The 21,315-nt window shown below is 38.9% G+C and overlaps 1 long non-coding RNA gene across 1 annotated transcript; it reads left to right on the top strand.

Moving 5' to 3' along the window:
* Positions 1-9,815: 9,815 nt before the first annotated feature.
* LOC119617389 lies at positions 9,816-10,426 on the top strand. Its single transcript, XR_005233613.1, has 2 exons — positions 9,816-9,957; positions 10,129-10,426. It is a non-coding gene; the product is annotated as an uncharacterized LOC119617389 (long non-coding RNA).
* The last annotated feature ends 10,889 nt before the right edge of the window (positions 10,427-21,315 follow it).

The following is a 21,315-nucleotide window of genomic DNA, read 5'->3' as shown; positions in this document are numbered from 1 at the left end:
AGGACACGCTGGAGGGACTATGTTTCTCGGCTGGCCTGGGAACGCCTTGGGATTCCCCCGGAGGAGCTGGCTCAAGTGGCTGGGGAGAGGGAAGTCTGGGTCTCCCTGCTTAGGCTGCTACCCCCGCGACCCGACCCCGGACAAGCGGAAGACAATGGATGGATAGATGGAGAAATACAAAGCGTGGCGTGTGAGCGTGTGCACTTCACGAAATGCGTGTGTCACATGGTCAATGCGTGAGACTTGAGAGCCCTGCTTAAAAACATTGTTGTTAGTTTGCTTTAGCATGCTTCTTTTATTTTGTCTTTTCATGCCATTTGTAGTTTTTATTAACTGTTCTGCTACTTTTAACACTTAGCTAACATTTTCCTACATTTAGATTCTAGGTAGTACTCTCCTTATTTGAACTTTTAGCTAGACCTTTGATACTTTTAGCTTTTACCTAGCCTTTTTCTACATTTAGCATTTAGCTAGCCTTTTGATAATTTTAGCTAGCGTTTTGCTATATTTTGCTTTTAGGTAGCATTTTGCTACTATTTGCTTTTAGCTAGTGTTTTTGGATTTTAGCTAATATTCTGCTACTTTTAGTTTTTACCACTGATAACAGGCTAGTCCTTTGCTACGTTTGGCTTTAATATAGCCTTTTCATGCCTTTGCATAAAAGCTAGCCTTTTGATACTTTTAGACAGCAGTTTGCTACATTTATCTTTTGGGCTAGTCTTTTGCTTCTTTTGCTACTTAGCTAGCATTTGTGGCTTTTAACAAATGTTTTTAGCTTTTGGCTAGTGTTTTGCTTCTTTTAGCTTTAACAACCCACTTTCAGCTTCTTCAGCAAACCTATTAACACTCAACATTCACACTGCATTAAATGCAGTTTCTCTAAGTATTTTCTTATCTTTATACTTGTTTGTTTTGTGACCAATTATGAGGACAATAAAAATATATAATCAACTTTAAAGCTGAAACGTACTGTCAATGAAAAAAGAGTTGCTCACTAGTTAACTAGTTTTTTGTTTGACAATTAAGGGATTTTTTTTTTTTACTTAAAAATAGATGCTCATAAATGTGATTTTTTAAAAATGTTTGCACCTGAACCAATATTTGATTCCTGCTGACTAACAAGCTTAGTTTCCGTACGATTTATATGTTTTTATTTATTTTTTATAGTCAGAATGTGCAACCACTATAGGAAGACATTATGCATGTTTAGGCTTTGTAACTTTGCAGGTATTTATTCCTTGCTGCCAAATCCAAAGGGTCAGAAATGTTTTTTTTTTTTTTTTTTTGCTTTGCTTTTGTAAGTGTAAGTAAGCGTCTTTCTGTTCCCAAAGTTTCTTATGAAATACTGGAGAAATTTTAATGAAATTCTAAAAAAGTAACCACTGACTGTACATCTACAACTGATTAGCTTTTGGAGTCAATCTAATTCAAGATGGCCAGCTAATGAACATTAGCCAACACACAAATTGCTTTAACTTTAAATTTAACCCTTAAATTGCTTTAAATTTTGTATGTATTGTGCTAATATTTGGTGTGAGAGTCATTTCCACATTTTTTCATTTTTTCGCACATAACGATAGAGATAGATAGATAGATAGATAGATAGATAGATAGATAGATAGATAGATAGATAGATAGATAGATAGATAGATAGATAGATAGATAGATAGATAGATAGATAGATAGATAGATAGATAGATAGATAGATAGATAGATAGATAGATAGATAGATAGATAGATAGATAGATAGATAGATAGATAGATTAATACCGAAGGAAATTATTTTTAATCTTTGACCAAAACGACTAAAACTTTTCGCAACATAAAAATATCTGATTTTAAAACTGCTATAAAAGGTGGTGGGTATTATACATTTCTATAAGGAAATATTAGACAATCAAAATATACACAATATATTCTCAACAGATGTTTTAAATTAATCTATGACACTTGTTGAAATCCTACCTCAACCTTTATTACCCAGCAAACACTGATGACAAAAATATGTGACATTTACTAGATTTTAGTCAAAGAGCAGCGTTTCTGTTGCTCATGAATCACATGAAAGTGTGATGATGACTTTGTACTTGCAGCTGTTGTGATTTGGGTTATTGTACTTTTTATTCAGTGAGAATTTAAATTCTTCAAAAAAAAAAACTTAGGTCTTAGGGAGTGACCCTGATCATTGCAAGGGCCTCATCAGTAAACAATCTGAGATAAATGGCAAGGAAAAGCTCAACATCACCAAAGGATGACACTCATTGTCATTCGCTCATGGGATTAGTCTGCTTCGACAGGATGATGTAGAATGACTTGTTTGGCATTCAAAGGCAACTGTGGCCTGTAGAGAGCCTGTTTGTTCAGGGATCAATTATCAATGAGTCTCTAGCCAAGGAGAGGAGATTACCAAAGCTATTCGAGTTGTGTTGACAAATAAACTCTGAGATCCAGTCAATGAATGCAAACGTACAAGCCACTTTGGCTTTGACACTGGCTAACTGCTAAAATTAAGATTAGCAGCAGATTGATACTTTTTGATGTCAATTTACCAACATAATATGCTGAAAAGATCCTGCACATGCAGTTATGTTCTCACAGTTATATGTTCCTTTTTTAAGTGAACAACCCACATTTTCCTTTTAATCATCTTTTTAAATGTGTTCTATGTTAAGACAACATAAAGGCAAATGAATAAGAATCTTACTGGAAATTTTTATGGTAATCTACAGATGAAGACATGAAATATATTGGATTTAAAGATTAAATTAAAGACCTTTTTCATGCCAGAGATTTAAACTAAAATCTTGTGCTGAAAAATAATAAAGTTGTTTCAATCAAATATTGAAAATAATATGTGCAATCTTGCAATTTTGCAAGCTGTCATGCTCAGGTTATGTGTTGTGAATTACTCAGCTACTATCACACCAAATGTTAGCACATTATCTATAAAAGTGATCTTGCAGTATTTTAAGAGATCTAACTGATCACAAGAGTTCTGTTTTTAAAATTCTACCATTAACTAAAGGAGCTATCTAGGCATGTCTGTTAGCAAAATATCTAATTACCCACAGGACACATTTTATTGACACCTAATTTTAGGATTTGGGAAACATCCTAACTTTTGTTAAGCCTATATCATAACATACTGAAGTAAAATCTCTCTTATTAGGTTATTAAATGTTAAACTCATTCTGAATTGATTAAATGTACATGCAAAAAAACATATAGATGCAAAATATGCTCATAACTATAGCAGACGTATGTTACATATTGCATAAAATAATATGCAAAAATACATTACAATTCGCAGCTGTTTTTGTTCTTACATTAACTTATGCACTACTGCATGTCTTCACTGTGTACAAATGCAAACGATTAGAATTAATTTGACCAAATGTTGCAGTTTGCTGATGCTTATTCCACAGATAAACTCAATAAACAATGTCATACTCTTGTTTGGAGCTCAGTTGATTGCAGCGGTCAGTGTGTCAGTGTGGAGGGCAGGTTGAAGGTTACTAGGGGCCCCTTGAGAGCAAACAGTCCCAAGTAATCCTGACCTTCCTTTGCTCCTGCAGGATAGTTGACCGTGACTGTTAAGAACTGCTGTCCCTCCCTGGACACGTACAGATGTCCTTGAAGTCACAGACGGACGTGGAAGGACACCAGCAATAAGAGTTCATGATGAGTATGCACAACATGAGTAAAACATGAGTTTTGTCATATTAGGACATTTAAACACATTGAGATCTCCTTAAATCCTCCAAAACATTTTTCTTCTTCTTTATTGCTCTAATTGTATCTTTTTATGTTGCATTTTGCTTGTATCTACAGCTTTGATACATTTAGCTTTTAGCTACTATTTACCTAATTGTAGCTTTTAGCTACATTTAGAGAAACTCTTGTTGTTTTGCTATTTTTATACTTTTATCTTTTAGCAACTGTTTCACTGAATTTAACATCAGATCTGCATGTTTAACTTTAAAAATCCAGTTAATAATTCATTTTTGAAACTGTTTCAACATATTCAGTATTATTGCAAAAAAATAAAATTAAAAAGGAAGCAATTTATCTAGTTTAATTGGTTTTTAATTCAGGTTTTAATTTAGGTATCTCTAAATTTGAGTTATAGCCATTTTTTATTGTTTACTAGGTTTGTTTAACTGTGGCAACTTTCTTGGATGTGGTTGACTCTACAGTTAATCACTTGTAGTACTAAATTCAATAATTATTTCAAAGAATTTCAATAAAATCAATCCAGTGGTTCATAAGAACATTTTGCCAACAGACAAACGAGGTTGACATCAGTCATGCTGAAACTTGGTGCTAGTACTAGCTGAGCGTTGTAACAAGGAGGCCACCATAACAGCACCACTCATACAGCTGCTGAGGAAAGATGCAGCATGGCACTGAAGATGAACACAGTGAGGCACTGGACAAGCTCAGAGTTTCTCTAGTGCAAGCCCCAGTGCTCTGGTTTTACGACCAGACAAAGCCGCTCACCATACCATGTGATGCATCAAAGGATGGACTTGGTGCATGTCTTCTTCAGGAGGGCAGGCCACTGTCCTATGCTTCACGTGCACTCACAGACCCTGAGAAGAATTATGGTTAGATTGAAAAGGAGCTGCTTGCAATAATTTATGCAATTAGACGGTTTCATCAGTATGTGTGCGGAAACAGTGTCTGTTCAATCAGATCACAAACCACTGGAAATTTTCAACAAACACCTGAGCAAAGCACCTGCACTACTGCAGAGCATGTTATTGCAGATTATGATCTCAGGATAACATACACACGGGGGAGGGGTCGGTGCTCTAGCTCTCCCGGGATTGTTTGGGTCTTTGGTTAATGGCTCCTGGTTGTGGTGGCCAGCTCTTTGGGCTGCCGGGCTTTGGTGGGGGGGTTGGCTGGGGGTGTGTGTCTGGCTGTCTGGCGGTGTGTGGCGGTAATCGGGGGTGTGGCTCTGCTTTGGCAGTCTTGCGGGGGAGAGGGGGTCTGCAGGGTGGGATTAGGGCTCGCTGGGCAGTTGGGCTGCTTCACCCTGGGGCTGCTCTGGCAGGCTGGCTCGTTGGGACTGGGTGGACTCTTCCTGGCCTGTCTCTGGATGGGGTCGGGGCTGGCGGCTGGACCGGGGTTGTCCAGGTGGCACCTAGCTCTCGCCTTGGCTCATGGGCTACTTTGCCCCTACAGCACAGGGTTGGGCTGTCTGCTCTTCTCCACCCCAGAGAGAAGGGGACCATCTCCTGGGTCCAGGGATAGGCTGCCCCTTTGGGGGACCTCACCTGGACCTGGGAGTATAGAGTGTGTATGAGGGTGTGAGTAGGTGTGTTATGTCTTGTTTTTATGTTGGAAGAGTAGATGTGAGTTTCTATATATGAGATTGTGGGTGGGAAGGTGTGAATGGCTGTTTATCTGTCAGGTTGGGTTCTGGGCTGCCACCTCTCCTGGATCATCTTGGGCCCCTCATTAAAATGTGGGGCCAGTGTCCCCCCCGTCACACCCCCCACCGGTGGTTGGTGCCTCTGCCCGCCGGTGCATGGGTGGCTCTTGTTGGGGGCTGGGTGCCGGGGTATGTGCCGGCTCGCCCTGGTGGCTGCTTGCTGGGGCCTGGGTGCCCGGGCTCGGTCTGGCCTCGGCTGGGGGGTGGTGCGCCCTCGGGGCTCGGGTCTCTCTGTCCATGGCCGGATCTGCTCTGGCGTAGTGGGTTGCCGGCGGGGCCTGTGGGCTCGTCGCTGCGGCCCCCTGGGGCTTCTGCATTGTGGCTGCTGGGGGTCGCCTGGAGCTTGCCTCTGCTGCCCTCTTGGGTGGGGTCCAGTTGCAAGCATGCAAAAATTGGAGAATTGGGACAGTCCAGTTTATGTATTCGACTTGCGCCTCTGGGCCATAACTGTGACATCCAACATCGCGGGAGCAGTCCCTGTTTTGGTTGTTTAAGAAGGTGCCAGTACAGTTTTAAAAGCACAGTTTAGGTATTTTTGCTTTCCAAAGTCATTGCAGGAGATATTTGGCTGTTCAAATGTGTTTTGTTAAGACTTGTTGAATACGGAGCAAAGTTTGTGTCATAAGGCGTGGAGACGGAGGTGAACCCAGAGCGCAGACTCATGTTTTAAAATGAAACTAATTTATTAAAGCAAAATATAGCAAAAACAAAAGGCTGACTTGGCAGCAAAAACAACTATAACTAAATTACAAAAAGTAAGACAAGGCAAGACAAGGCAAGACAAGGCATGGCAGGGAACAAAGAGACGACAAGCATGACATGAACCAGAGGAATGACTGAGTGCAGAGTGGTGAATAGAGACCGGTTTTAAAAGACTGAGGGAGAGATGAAGATTGACTGCAGCTGTGACACGCAACAAGGAACAGATGAGGTGGGCGTGGCAAGCATGAACCGGAAAACTACTGGGGAGGTGAAAGTGACAAGACATGAACACAAATCCAAAAGACAGCTAAAGCAAAACAAGAACTACAAAGAACATCAAACAAAGAACAAAACCTCAAAACACCAGAAACTGTGACAGTTTGATGGTATTCACACCTGTACAGCAGATTGAAACAAGAATTATTTCAATACTTTACATTTAAAAACTGCTTTTTTCGTAACAGACGCAGCTTGCTCTGTCACCACTGCCATATTTCTGCCTTTTAATTCAAAACCCTTTTATTATCATTCATTATCAATAAAGATGAAAAAAAAATCAAAATGTCACATGCAGCAATGAATTGTAGGTAAATAGTTCGCCGAAGTCCGCCTGGATGCGGGCTTAGCTGAATGGCAGATGTAGTACGCAAAGGGGGCGGGGCTAAAGACCACTCCGGAGAATTGGGACACACGACACACTCAACCCCTTCAGCATGAACACACATTTGAAGAACACGAGGGTGGAAGTGTGAGTACTGGGACTGGGCCTCTATGACAATCAGACAAACGTCAATGAACAAAACAACTTTACTTATCATTAATGACATAAACCAGGATTTGTATTTAGAGTGAGACAGGAAACCAGACACGGAGACAGAATAAAAGGTAAGTGGTTTTATTTACAGATTCGCAAAAATGTGCAAAGTGACAAGAGGCCAGGTGGATCTGAAACGGCAGGAAGGGAGCAAGGTGAGTCTCGGGTACAGATTCAGTCTTTAGCGAATTGAGCGTAATTAATTGTTTCTTGTGTTTCTTTCTTACAGGTGAGGTGAGTAGTGTGGCATGGAGATGATGAGGTCCAAGGAGAGAGTTCCAGAAGTGGATTCAGGTATCCAGTGACAGGTAAGTTCATCCATAGGTCCAGACAGACAGGTATTTACAAAGTTTAGAACAACTGTTCCTGAGGCAATAAGAATGAGGAACAACAATAACAAAGCAAGACTTTCGTTTACAAAACACAGTGGTCTGAGGCTGAGTCTCTAACCCATAAGGCTTGATGCTCCAGCGAAGATCTGAGTCCAGCTGCAGGCTTAAATACTGGCTGGGCTCATCAGGGAGATAGATGTGAGCTGTGGAGGAAGAGTCACAGGACCCGCCTGCAGGGCGGGGACTAAACTCTGAATCCTCACAATTAACTATAAAATATTTATCTTACACAATAAAAAATATATATACATATATTTCAAAATATTTTAAATTTATTATTTCATTTTTATTTACTTTTTTTTACGTCTTATTCAAGGTAATGTGAGTCTATTAGCTAGCCGCCACTGGTCACTTCTTAAATCACAACCTACTGATTGGAAATGTTCTTCATAAAGGCCACTAAAGAAGGAAAATGTGTTAAGATAGTGTCAAATATATATAAATGTTTGCAATCGGCTTTGTTGGGGGCACTCCTGGGATGAAAGAGAGGTGGAAATTAGAAATGAATGTTATGACTGATGATCGAGAGTGGGAGCTAGTGTGTGGAAACGGATATAAACTGACTAACAGTCCAACGTGGAAAGAACTTTGTTGGAAAGTGAATATTAGATATTTCAGAACACTGTGTATCATTTCTAAATTTGATAAAGTTAAAACAAACTTGTGCTGGAGACAATGTGGACATCATACACACATCTTTTGGGATTGACCAAAGATTAAAACATTTTTTGGAAGAAAACAATGTGACCTTAAAGCCCATAGTGCTGATCCTTGACCTATGAAGTGTCCAGCTGTGAGGTTTGCCTTCTTACTGTACACAGTTGCAGAGATAAAGCCTTCTTTACCATGTGACCTTGACCTTTGACCTTGAAATCCATAGGGATGATCCCTGACCCATGGGGGTTCTAGTTGTGAAGTTTGACCTTCCTACGGTACATGGTTGCAGAGTTATAGCACATGGGCTCCTATGACCTTGACCTTTGACCTTGTGACCTTGAACTCCAAAAGGCTATTCCTTGACCCAAAGGAGGTCCACCTGTGAAGTTTGAACTTCCTACTGTATATGGTTGTAGAATTAGAGCCTTCTTTCCCATGTGACCTTGACCTATGACCTTTGACCTTGAAATCCCCAGGGCTGATCCCTGACCCATGGGGGTTCTAGCTGTGAAGTTTGACCTTCCTACGGTACACAGTTGGCGAGTTAGAGCATGCACAATTCTGGTCTGATTTTAGACCCCATTAGCTTTGGCAGCCATCTTGATTTAAAAAATTTTGCATTCAGCAAGTGAGGGAGCTCCATCTCAGCTGCTACCACACCAAATTTCAGCTCAATATGACCACAACTGACTGAATGGAAGCATGTAGACACTTTAAGGAGAAAGAAACAGCCAAAATTAGCATTAGGTATAATTACCTAAAAATATATCTGCATTAGCATAGTTGAATTAACTGAAACTATGGCTGAAATAGCATGAACATAGTTGAATTAGCTGAAACTATAGTTGAATTAGCTGAAACTATAGCTGAATTAGCTAAAACTATAGCTGAATTAGCATTAGCATAGTTGAATTAGCTGAAGCTATAGCTGAATTAGCTGAAACTATAGCTGAATTAGCATTAGCATCATTGAATTAGCTGAAGGTATAGCTGAATTAGCTAAAACTATAGCTGAATTAGCAGAAACTATAGCTGAATTTGCATTAGCAGAAGTAATATTAGCAGAAAAATGCTGAAACAGAAAGAAAGAAGCTGAATATCAAAGAGTTGAACACAGCTCCATTCATTTTCAATGAGAAGAAAATGGCAGAAAAAGCTAAATATCTGAAACAGCCAAAATCGCACCAATACCAAAAGTCATAGCACCCTTGTCCTGAACGAGCTGAACGTTTAGTAAAGAGGAAATAAAATCTATTATAAAACAAAAGGTTAAGGAAAGATGGCAGAAGACGTGGGAAGAAGAGAGAACTGGTGGATGGTTATATAGTATTCAGAGGAAAGTTGGTACAATGATGGGAACGGAAGAAGTAGGAGAGAAGAAAACATTATATCCAGGCTACATTTTGGTCATACAGGTTTAAACAGTACACTATTTAAAATGGGGAAACATCCATCAGGTATCTGCCATTTTTGTTTTAAAGAGGAGACAGTAAAACATGTCTTGTTGTTATGTCCTAAGTACTCTGAGGAGAGAAGGAAGTTAGAATGTAGACTTCTAAAGAATAAATTACAGCTAAAAATAGAAGATGTTTTGGGGTATTCTTCTACTTCTGATAATTTACGGTATTTAATAGACTATCTTAAGGAAACTAAACTGATAGAAAGGATTTAAGGATTTTTTTTTGGGGGGGGGGGGATTATATAAATTGTGTTCTGATCCACACTCCATACCAGTAGGTGGCGGTAATGCACACCATTAAGTTGCTTGCCAACCGCCATTAAACAAAAAGAAGAAGAAGAAGAAGAAGAACTGGGTGCAGCTCCACCTGGCTGACACGGCTTGTTGTTGGTGCTGTTTGTGTAAAAGACTGAAGGGAGTTAGAGGACTAGGTAAGTACGGGGGTACCCTGTACACGTCCATCACGTAGGAGTTTTTCTGTTAAATACACTAGGTAAGTAGGGGGTGCCACCCATGTAAAGCTTTGGTGAAACTTTTGTTAGATTAGGTTAGCAGGGTTTTCCTTTCTATTTGTTTTATTTAGCATAGATTGTAATCAGGCCCTGTTTCGTTTTATTATTTTCTTTGATTTGGCACCGCCTAACTGTCCCTTTCTCCTCCACAGCTGGTACGAGCAACCTGAGATTTTTGTTGAAAATAAATCCCATGTTTTTGTCACATTTAGCTGGACTCTGTTGAATTTCTGTGGCTGTCGTCTTACTCCCCTTCTCCTCACAAGAAGGGGGGGCAATGAGGAATATCTTCCTTTAGTTTTAATTCCTGTAAATATCAGCTCGACGAGATGTTCTCTGATGTTCCTGTTGAATTGTTTTGTTTGGCTGTGCCAGAGAACAGTGTTTGTAGCTTGATGTGCTAAGTTTTAAGCTTGGAATGTGAATAAAGTAATTTGTTAAGAAATAAAATAAACATCTCCTCTCCCTTGTCTTTGACACCATCTGAGATGTTGACTTTTAACTGTTTTTAATACTTATTTCATTCTGACTGATTGTATGATTGTTTCATTATGTGTACAACAGTTTGGTCCTGTGGGTGTTAAAAGTGCTCTGTGGTATGGTATTTTATATTTTTCTTCAAACGGTTTAAAACTTGATCAACTATCTTTATGAGAGGCGAGACCCTGTCCCTTGCTCCCTTTAAATTTAATTTAGAGACTTCCTTTCACAACCAACAGATGGAGCCAGTGTGCAAAATTAGTCCCGCAGTAATGACTGTCAGTTTTTACGTCATGAGGTAGCTGTTTCTGGGACCGACATGTTTCTAAATTGCTATTAAAATAACCTCCGTTTAATGCGTTTTGTTTCCAGTAACTGCATTACGAAAAACCTCGGTTTACAAATACAGCTAAATTAGTAAATTTGAACCCTATGATTCTAGATGAGAACAATAATTGAATAGAAGTCTTTCTGCCTCCTTGCTGGATGATTGACAGCTGCTGAGGCTCTTTCCCACGTAGCCCTCAGCCGCAGTTTAGCAGATAATTAAAATATAAATCAGACAAAGAGCACTAAAGCCCTGGTTAAGCGTTACAAAGGAGACGCCCCCATCCCCAGAGCTGTTAAATCAACACCTTATTATTGAGCCCGCAAAGAAAAACACGCCGCTCTCGGCCAGCTGTTCACAAATTTCACTGCTGAGTTCACGGTCCACACGTTCAGGGCAGGGGTGTGATGCTGCGTTCAAGTGTAGTCAGAAACATGACGATTTTTCATTTGTGCTCCAAGAACGTTGACATCACACCAGCCTTCTACAAACGATTGTAACAATTAAAAATTATTTTAGTCATTATTTTAGCCTGCCATTTTTTATTTTTTAAACCACACGTGTTGAAACAAAAAAAATTCTCTTTTTACATTTTTGTTTCCCAGTTTTTTTTTATTTGAATTTTGCAGCTTAACTACTTCTGCAAACTTTGTGTTTGTTAAATATTATAAAAACTTTAAAAGTTACCAAAACCAGATGGTAACTTTTAAAGCTTTTAAAATAACAGCCATTTATATATCAAAACATTCAGCTCATTCAGACAATGTGTGCTTTGACATCTGGTTTTAGTAACTTTTAAAGCTTTCATAATATTTAACTTTGTTTACAAATATTTTCCCATTTGAAATACTTGAACATCTCTTCAATTCCATAAAAAACATTGCTCTCTTAAATCTACTTCAGAAATGAGCTCTATTTTTGGCTTATGTGTTACTTTTAGTTTTAAGCTATAAAGTTTGATTACTTTTGACTTTTAGCTACTTTGTTGCTAGTTTTGGCTAGCATTTGGCTACTTATGGTTAGTATTTTTGCTACTTTTAATCAATGCTGTATGTTCTATGGACATGACACACCGCTCTAAGGACATGGGCCAAAAGCAACACATCTGGCTAAATGAATTACTTACAAAATTAAGATTTTTTGTGAGTAAGATGAGCCCAATTTTACATGTACTCTATCATACAAGTTCACGGATATACACTATTATTTGATTAATAACAATACAATTAACCATTAATTTAAGATGTAATAACAAAATTAATAATTAATTTAACAGGTAAGTCAACTCAGAACATTTTATTTACAATGGCAACCTGGTCAAGAGGGAGCAACAAAAGTGCAAAAAAGCAATGATAAAAGCAGGAGATACAAAATCAGCATTTTTCCCACACAGACCATACACAGCTGAAAAAATAAAAATAAATAAAAAATGATTTAAAACGTATCAGGATTCTGGGTTAGTTAAAGGCGAGTGTGAGGCAGGAAACAGATATGGAGGCAGGTAGGTACAAGGGTAAGTGAGTAGGCAACCTGGATTCTCAGTAGGATGGCTGACAGATAAAGGGATCGAGCAGGAGAGCTCCACCAGCAGGTTGGCCAGTGGGCGAGTCTCTCTCCCAGGAGGGCTTATCTTCAGGCAGCATGAAAAGGTCCAGAGTCAGGTCTCTTTCCTGGCCACAAGAAGACAGGTAAATATTTTAGGAAAGCACACAGAACACTTAAGTGGCCAGGAGATATACCAAAGGTAAGAGTTGATCCAGCGAAGATCAGCTCTTCAGTGCTGGCTTCTAAAGCCACACAACTCCTCCAGATAATGAACTGCAGATGAGCTCAATCAACATCAGCCAATGAGACAAAAACAGCAATTACCACAAAAAGGACTGAACAATATGAACAGTGACAAGCTTTATAGAAGTAAAAGCAAGTGCAGAGGTTTAATGAATGCATTACTTTTTTTAAAGACAGAAAATTACTTTGTTGTTATTTTTCCATTTTCAGAAGTTTCTGACCTTTGAACGGTAAAGACTTGATCAACTTCTGACAAACAGACTCTTTTTAAGATGAGGAGAGTAATCTGGCAACATGTTTCCGCCTGATGTTGTAGGAATTGTTAACTAAGAGTTTGTCTTCACTTGGAGTTGAGCCCAGTGATCTGTCAACAGATTCTAACCACCTGTTAAATGAAAATACATAGATTTTAGATGTAATTATAGTCACTGTTGATTTTCTGATACCTTCGAAGTTCTATCACCTGCATTTTAAAAGGGACTTATACAAAATTTAAATACAATAATAACAAAAAAAAATCAAAAGTTTATAATACAATATTAAAGACAGTTAAGTAACATAGACTATAGGGTCTCTTGAAGGTGTTTGGTGTAAAATAAGGGCTCAAATTAAATAATATTTGTATACTGAGTAGATATGCCATATAAGATACATAAACCTTAATTTCCATGTAATGCACATGCAAGATGTTACATTTAATGACCAACCTGCAAGTGATTCCAGCTTTGCTTTGAACTGTCACTGAGTGGCTAAGAGAGACGCTCGCTCCCAGAAAGGCACGCTCTTTGTGCAGCAGGAGAGATCTCCGGGCAGGTAAGACCACCGGGGAAAGTGGATAGAGGTATTTCGGAGAAGGAAGCAGGCTAATGAGAGAGTCCAGAGACAGGTAAAGAGTCAAAGCCGGGAGGTCAGAAAGCAGAAGCCAAATCCAAATCGATACGAACCAGTAAGCACAGTCCAGTGAGCAGAAATGAGGTCGAGAGCCAGGGATCAGAGTCAGTAGCGGTATCAGGCAAAGAGCAGGCAAGGGTCGTGAGTCGAGGGTCAGGATCGAGGAATCAGGCATGGGCTGTGAGAAAACGCTGGACGAACCGTTCAATAAACTGGCACTGATGGAAGTGGGGAGTGAGCTGAAGTAGGGCCAGGAACAGGCGAACATGATCAGGCTGATTGCTGTGGCATGGAACCAGGAGGCTGTGACATCTAGCTAGTAGTTGATAGTTTTAACAAGCATTATACTTCTTTTAGCTGAGCATTTTAGTACTTTTAGTAAGGTTTTTTTCTTCCTTTATATATTAGCTAGCATTTTGCTTTTTTTAGCTTCTCATCTACACATTTTAGCTTATATTCTACTTGTTTTTTGTTTGTTTGGTTTTGTTGTTTACTTTATGTATTTCTGAATTTCAGAAATTATTTCAAAAGTATTTCTGAAATACTCAGAAATGCTGATCTACTGGAGTTTTCATGTTTGAGTGTTGTTCTTGCCATTCAGCTGGCTCTTTAGACTGGCTAGTTTCCTTGCAGCCTCATCATGTTTCCCTGTAGGATTACAAAGTCTTTGTAGCTGTCCTGAGCATCTGCAATGTTGCCTTCAGGTAGTTCAACCCCTTCGGCTGTGATCCCCCTGCATCTCTTGGACACCATTTGGCTGCACTTATCAAGTCTGAATGTCGTTCCTGTGTCCTAGTTGTATATCCTGGTGAGGTGGATCAGTGAGTCCATGTCTCGCTCATTTTTGGCATACAGATTGATGTCATCCAGGAAGCTGAGGTGACTGATGACTGTTCCACTTTGGATTTAGTATCTGTATCCATGTTTTGCAACGATCTGGTTGAGGGTGGTTTAAGCTTATGCAGAACAGGACTGGAGACAGAGGATCACCTTAATATAGTGTATGCTGTACTTGAAGAACAAATACAAGAACACCAACCAGGCATTCAAAAAATACTGAATTATTTAATTGAGTGATATTTGGCATACCTTTTAGATAAGATTAACAAAAAAAACCCCATTGTAAAATAAGTCAGACACCTTTTCGTGCACATCTTTCAACCAGCATTTTTCTAATTATTCTGTTTTTTTCTAATTCTATACAGTTTTGTTCTAATCTAAAAATAATCAGTTCTTTGCAAATCAAATGAGTTTTGCTAGTAACAGCCTGAATTACATCACAATGATATGCAATGTGTGTAGAGAGTGTAACTCAGCTGCTCACTTCTACGGACAGAAGCATGACATTTTATTCCGTTCATCAGGTGTGAGAAAATGAGCCCTGCTTAGGTTTCTAATTACTCAGTTTAAACTCTAAGTGGGCCATTTGCACTGTGGTGCCTGAACTGGATCCATCTCAGGGATTGTCTGTCTGTTTCTGCTCTGCAGGATAGAGTGTGTGTGTGTGTGGCAGCTGCTGGCTCTTACCAGAACGTGTTTATATGTGTGTGTGTCTGCATTCAATCAGTGCATCTTATGTGTGGATTAGACAATTCTGTAACAGCTGTCGGTGTCAGGATCTGAGATGAACCTGAGAGTTTGTTGAGAGGATGATTAGCAGCTCAGCTACCAGAAAAAATGAAGAATCTCTCTTTGATGAAGCCCAAAGATCAGAGTTAATCTCGTTGAGGGGCTATCTACAGAATATATTAACTATACAGCAGGGGTGTCCAATCCTGGTCCTCAGGGCCACTATCCTGCATGTTTTCCTTGTTTCCCTGCTCCAACACACCTGATTCAGTGGTTAAATCACCTCTTCATGTTCTGCAGAAGCCTGTTAATCACCCATTGATTTAAATCAGGTGTGTTGGAGCAGAGAAACAAGGAAAACAGGCAGGATAGTGGCCCTGAGGACCAGGATTGGAGACCACTGCTATACAGATTAGTTGCCGAAGTATTGCTAAACATTTCAAACTATTTGCAAGCTTTTCTTTAATCACACTAGCTAGTTATTTGGGAACTTCAAGAAATGGTAGTAATTTTGCACAAAAAATTATTCTATGTTGCTGCATTTGTACTTCAACAGTCTCTGGTCACTGTCAGCTGATTCTTATCTTCATGATACTGGGTGAAGCTGGAATGTTTATTGAAACTTTAAGTAATCATTGATGTACATCTACAACTGATTAACTTTAGAAGTCACCCCAATTTTAATATGGCTGCCATAGCTAAGCAGCCTTAGCGAACACAAAAAGTCTCTAACTCTGCTAATTTTACTAATAGATTTATGCTCTGCGAGTAGGGAAGAAATTGTCTCTTGCTCATATGGTTGCATAATGAAAATCACATCATTTTGTTCTTCTAAGTACTTCAACAGCCCCTTCTTCACACAAGTTACAGGCAAACCTTTTTTCTCTCTCTCTGTTTTTGTGTCAACTATTGTATGATTGGTCAGAACTTTGTTATGGGCGTGTTTATGAGGAACAGCGGGTGAATGCCACTGGAGTCATTTTGCTACAACTGCACTGCTAAGAAGCAGCTGGCTGATGCTGTTAGAAAATACAGCCATCTTTACAACTGTTCTAGCAAAACTAATAAAGGTAGTAAATTCAAAAAAAGTTAAAAAACAAAAACAATTGGACTGTTATTCTGTAGTTGAAGACGTTTCGCTTCTCATCCGAGGAGCTTTCTCAATTCAGAAAGTGTGGAGTTGAGCTTTTAAAGCTGAGATGTGATGTAAGTTCAGCTTTAAAAGCTCAACTCCACACTCTCTATTTCTGGGTCCTGTGACTCTTCCTCCACAGCTGCCAACTATTCTCCTGATGAGCCCAGCTGGTATTTAAGCCTGCTGTGGGATTCAGATCTTCGCTGGAGCATCGAGCCTCATGGGTTAGAGAGTCGGCCTCAGACTGTTGTGTTCTTTGTAAAGTTTTTGCTGCTGAGACCTTTGGTATTTTTTTTTTTGTCCTCATCTATTGTGTCTCAGGAACAGCTGTTCTCTGAACTTCGTGAATACCTACCTGTCTGGATCTACTGTGGAACTTACCTGTTTGGACTTACCTCCTGTCGGATTTCTGGACCTGCTTCTGGAAACCCATTCTTGGACATCAACGCTTCTACGCCTCAACACTCACCTCACCTGTAAGAAAAGAAGCACAAGAGAACTATTAATAACATTAATGTCACCGAAACCTGACTTTGCTCTCGAGACTCACCTTGCTCCTCTCCTGCCGTTTCAGATCCACCTGGCCTGCAGTCACTTGCACCTTTTCACTAAAATTGTAAATAAAACCACTTACCTTTTACTCCGTCTCCGTGTCTGGTTCCTGGTCTCACTCTTAAGACAAACCTGGTTTATGTCATAAGGAAGCCGGCAGATTGCATTGAATCTTCAATTTGATGCAGTCTCCCATCCTGAGCAGCACATTGGCAACAGTTGAAAGGGAACTCTCCCTTTAACAGGAAGAAACCTCCAGTAGAACCAGGCTTAGGACGAGTGGGTATCTGCTATAACTGGCTGGGGTTTGAGAGGACAGGAAAGAGACAGACAAACAGAATGACTGGTTCAGGTGTTGTTTTTACTGGAAGAAAGACAAAGAAAATCACATGTTAGTGACAGAATTAATTAGAAATACAAACATGGAAACTAGAGCAAGTAAAGAGAGTCATGGAAATCAATTCAGCATATTTATGTAGCGCAAAGTCACAACAAAAGTTGTCACAGGGCACTGTACAAAAACATTCATATACATTATAAAAAGCCAGTTAGTAAAAAGTATGTATCTAAGGAAGCCAGCAGATTGCATTGAATCTTCACTTTCTTGCAGTCTCCCATCCTGAGCAAGCACACTGCCAATAGTGGAAAAGAAAAACTTTCAACAGGAAGAAACCTCCAACAAAACAAGGCTCAGGATAAGTGGCTATCTGCTTCGACTGGAGGAAATGTGGTCAGTTTGTCCTCCAGCAGTCTAAGCTTATAGTAGCAATACTAAGGGATAGCTCAGGAAACCCAAGCCAACCCTAACTATCGGATTTATCAAAGAAGAAAGTCCTAAGTCTAATCTTAAATCTAGATAGGGTGTCGGCCTTATGGACAGGAAATGGAAGTTGGTTCCACAAGAGAGGAGGTTGATAAGTGAAAGCTCTGCTTCCTGTTCTACTTTTAGAAACTGTAGGAACCACAAGTAAACCTGCAGTCTGAGAACAAAGTGCTCTGTTAGGAAAATATGGAACAATAAGATCTATAATATAATATGGAGCTTGGCTGTTGAGAGCTTTGTATGTTAGAAGTAAGATTTCATATTCTTTTCTGAATTTGACAAGGAACCAGTGGAAAGAAGCTAAAACTGGAGAAATAGGATCTCTCCTTCCAGCTCTCATCAGAACTCTGGCAGCAGCATTTTGGATCAACTGAAGACTTTTAAAATAGTTTTTTGGACACCCAGTTAATAAAGAATTACAATACTCCAGACTAGACAGGATAAATGCATGGACCTGTTTATCTACATCATTTTGAGACAAGATGTTTCTAATTTTAGTGATATTATGTAGGCGAAGGAAAGCAGTCTTGATAACATTTTTACTATGGTGGTTAAAGTGAAGTTAAATTTATTTATATAGCACTTTTCAGCAGCAAGGCGATCCAAAGCTCTTTACAACAGAAACAACAACAGAATCAAGAAATACAGAAGTAAAAACATCAATCATGTATAATCTAAATGAAATATAGGATAATCTAAGTAAAATCATAAAACTAAACATATCTAAGCATGAGCTAAGACAGTCAAAATAGTAGCTAAAATAATCTAAATAAAATCATGATAAAGTTAAAGCTGAACTAAACAACAATTAGGAATCTAACAATCAAACAACATCTAAAACATGAGCTAAGATAAACTAAACTAAACTAAATGTACAGCTAAGCTAAATAAGCTAAAACATGACAATGCTAAAACGGTACAAAAGACTTTCTAATACTACCAAAGGCCCGTTAAGCAGCCGACATATGAATTGATTGAAATGACATATCTTGATTAAAAATTCAAAAAAGGTTAAAAAACAAAAACAACCTTTTTTGAATTTATCATGGCCTGGATGACTGAGAATCTACACCAGCATATTGATAAAAAATAACACCAAGTTACTTTACATTAGAACTGGAGGCCAAATTAATGCCATCCAGAGAAAGACTGCAAAGTTTATTCCTAAGATGCTTAAGTCCAAAATCCACAACCATTGTTTGTCTGAATTTAAAAGCAGAAAATAAAGAGTCATTCAGGTTTATATATCTTTAAGACATGCTTGTAATCTAAGTAACTGATTGGATTCATCGGGTTATATGGATATATATATATATATGTTTATATATATATATATATATATATATATGTATGTGTGTGTAACAATGAAAATTTATCCTATGATGTCTAATAACTTTACCTAGGCATATATAGACTAAAGATTATTAAACCAAGCGCTGACCTGTGAAGAACTCCATGACAAACTTTGGTGTAAGAAGAACATTCATTATTAACATTTATAAACTGGATTCAATCAAATAAAAATGATTGAAACCATTTCAGAGCTGTTCTTGTAATCCCAATTGTAATCATGTTCAAGTCTCTGTAACAGAATATTGTGATCAACCAGTGTTTCCCCCAGTGTATTATAAGCCTGGTGGGCCGCCAGGCTTTGGTGACCCTGCTGCCAGGCTAAGCTCTGCTTGTTTATTATAAATATGACATTTTATTATACACGTTTTTTTCCATCTGCACCCCCAAAACCGCTGCTTTTATCTACCTCACCGTGTGAGGGTGCACGCGCCAACAGTGACGCAATCGCGCTGCCCCTGCGGGAAGGTCCTGCGTGGTCACATTGTGCACCTTTTATAACTTGGCGCGGGCCGTGCGCGCCGCACTTCGTTCATAATGGATGATTTCGGTGCTCTAGCGGAGCTGGTTCACCTGTATCAGTGCGGAGCCCTGCATGACCTAATGAGCCCTGAGGCCGAGCCACCTTCATCTACTTTAGTGGTTCCCAATGATTTTCTTCTGGCCCCACCTATAGATTACAATAAAATCCCCCTCCTCCCAAAAGAAAATAAATCAACTGGGCACACACATTGTTCAACCAGACATAAACACATATTTTGTTTTCAAACTCCACTGAAGTTTATTTCACACTTCAGGTTGCAACAAAACAAACTACAAACCATCTTTACAGTGAAACTCTTTTGTTTTTCCAGTTCTATACTGTAGAAGAGTATTCTTTGCTGTCAGTGTTATTTCAAACATGTTTCTTTTTTTTATTTGTAACAATATTCAACTTTGCTATCATCAATACATAAGAAAAAGCCTCTGTGCAAAATGGATTTAGAAACCTGTCCATTATGCTTAGTCAGGCACTGTTCCCCCACCCTCTACCCCACTGAACTACCTGGAGTTAGCACGTCATCGGAGCCACAGCAATAAACATCGAACAAGCAGATTTAACCAACAATGGTTAGTTGAGCTGAAATGACTGAATATGGTAAGCATGTTTTGTGCTTAGTGAAAATATTATCCTTGTTTATCAGTAAAATGATGCTATTAGATTCAGCATTAAATATGCTTTGTTTTGTTCCATGTAGTGATCCAACATGCAGCCTGTGCCACAAAAAGCACAGTACAGTACAGCATCTGTCTGTTTGTCAGAGTTCTCTGTTGTTATTCATTGGCCTGGAAGTGAGACGTGTGTTGGTGCTTTGTTTGCACTTTTTTATTTATGTTAATTTAATTTATTTGTTAATGTGACTTAAATTAGGATTCAAATTAGGAGCAAACAATTAGTATTATTTTAATTGTGTTTTTGTTTAAAAAAGTATTTAAAAAGTGCCTTTTTGTAAAACTGTAGTTTTACAGTATATCACATAATAAATAGCCATTTTTTCAACTTTCCTGTCAACTTTAATTCTTTTTTTTACTAAATCACCAATGATCGGCCAATGATCAGCCGACGAACGGCCACCTACCACCGGGCTTAGGCTCTTTTCTGGCGGAAACCCTGAATCAACTGTATCAAACGCACCACACAATTGATTTGCAACTATTTTCTCAAGAATTTTTGAGATAAATGGGAGATTAGATATATGTCTAGAATTGGCCAGAACTCCTAAATCAAGGTCGTGTTTCTTAAGTAAAGGTTTAATTACAGCAACCTTGAAGCTCTCTGGTACATAACCAGTCATTAGAGACAAATTAAGCAGATCCAAAATGGGGATATTAATTAGGGGAATTATTATTATCAACAAGATCATCTAAGCTGCTGTTCTCTTTGCATTACTCTGCAAGACAGAAGAAAAAAATAATGGAAGAGATTCTTTATTTTGGTTACAGCTTTCTCTGATAAAAAATTACTATAATGAAATTTACTCTCAGTGCCTGTGTAATCAGTTAATGTGAACTCAAAGATTATTAAAAAATGGTCAGACAAAACGGCATTGTGAGGATGTATTATTAAGTGCTTACTCCATATGCCATATGTTAGAACCAGAGCAAGAGTATGATGAAGAGAATGAATGGATTTGTGGACATTTTGGGTGATGAAACAATACATTAGCGCAGGGGTCAGCAACCCGCGGCTCTAGAGCCGCATGCGGCTCTTTGACGCTGCCCTAGAGGCTCCCTTTTTTTCAAAAATGTTTGAAAATGGAAAAAGATGGGGGAGAGAAATATATTTTTTGTTTTAATATATACCTCTTTTACACGGACCCTAATTCAGAAGTCCGGCTCTACTCCGCTCTACTCGGCTTGGCTCGATAAAGAATGCATCGCGT

The sequence above is a fragment of the Kryptolebias marmoratus genome, linkage group LG10 (genome assembly GCF_001649575.2).
Source record: "Kryptolebias marmoratus isolate JLee-2015 linkage group LG10, ASM164957v2, whole genome shotgun sequence".
NCBI classification, from domain to species: Eukaryota; Metazoa; Chordata; class Actinopteri; order Cyprinodontiformes; family Rivulidae; genus Kryptolebias; species Kryptolebias marmoratus.
Note: the sequence above shows the minus strand (reverse complement) of the source record. Positions and strands in the feature narration are given on the sequence as shown.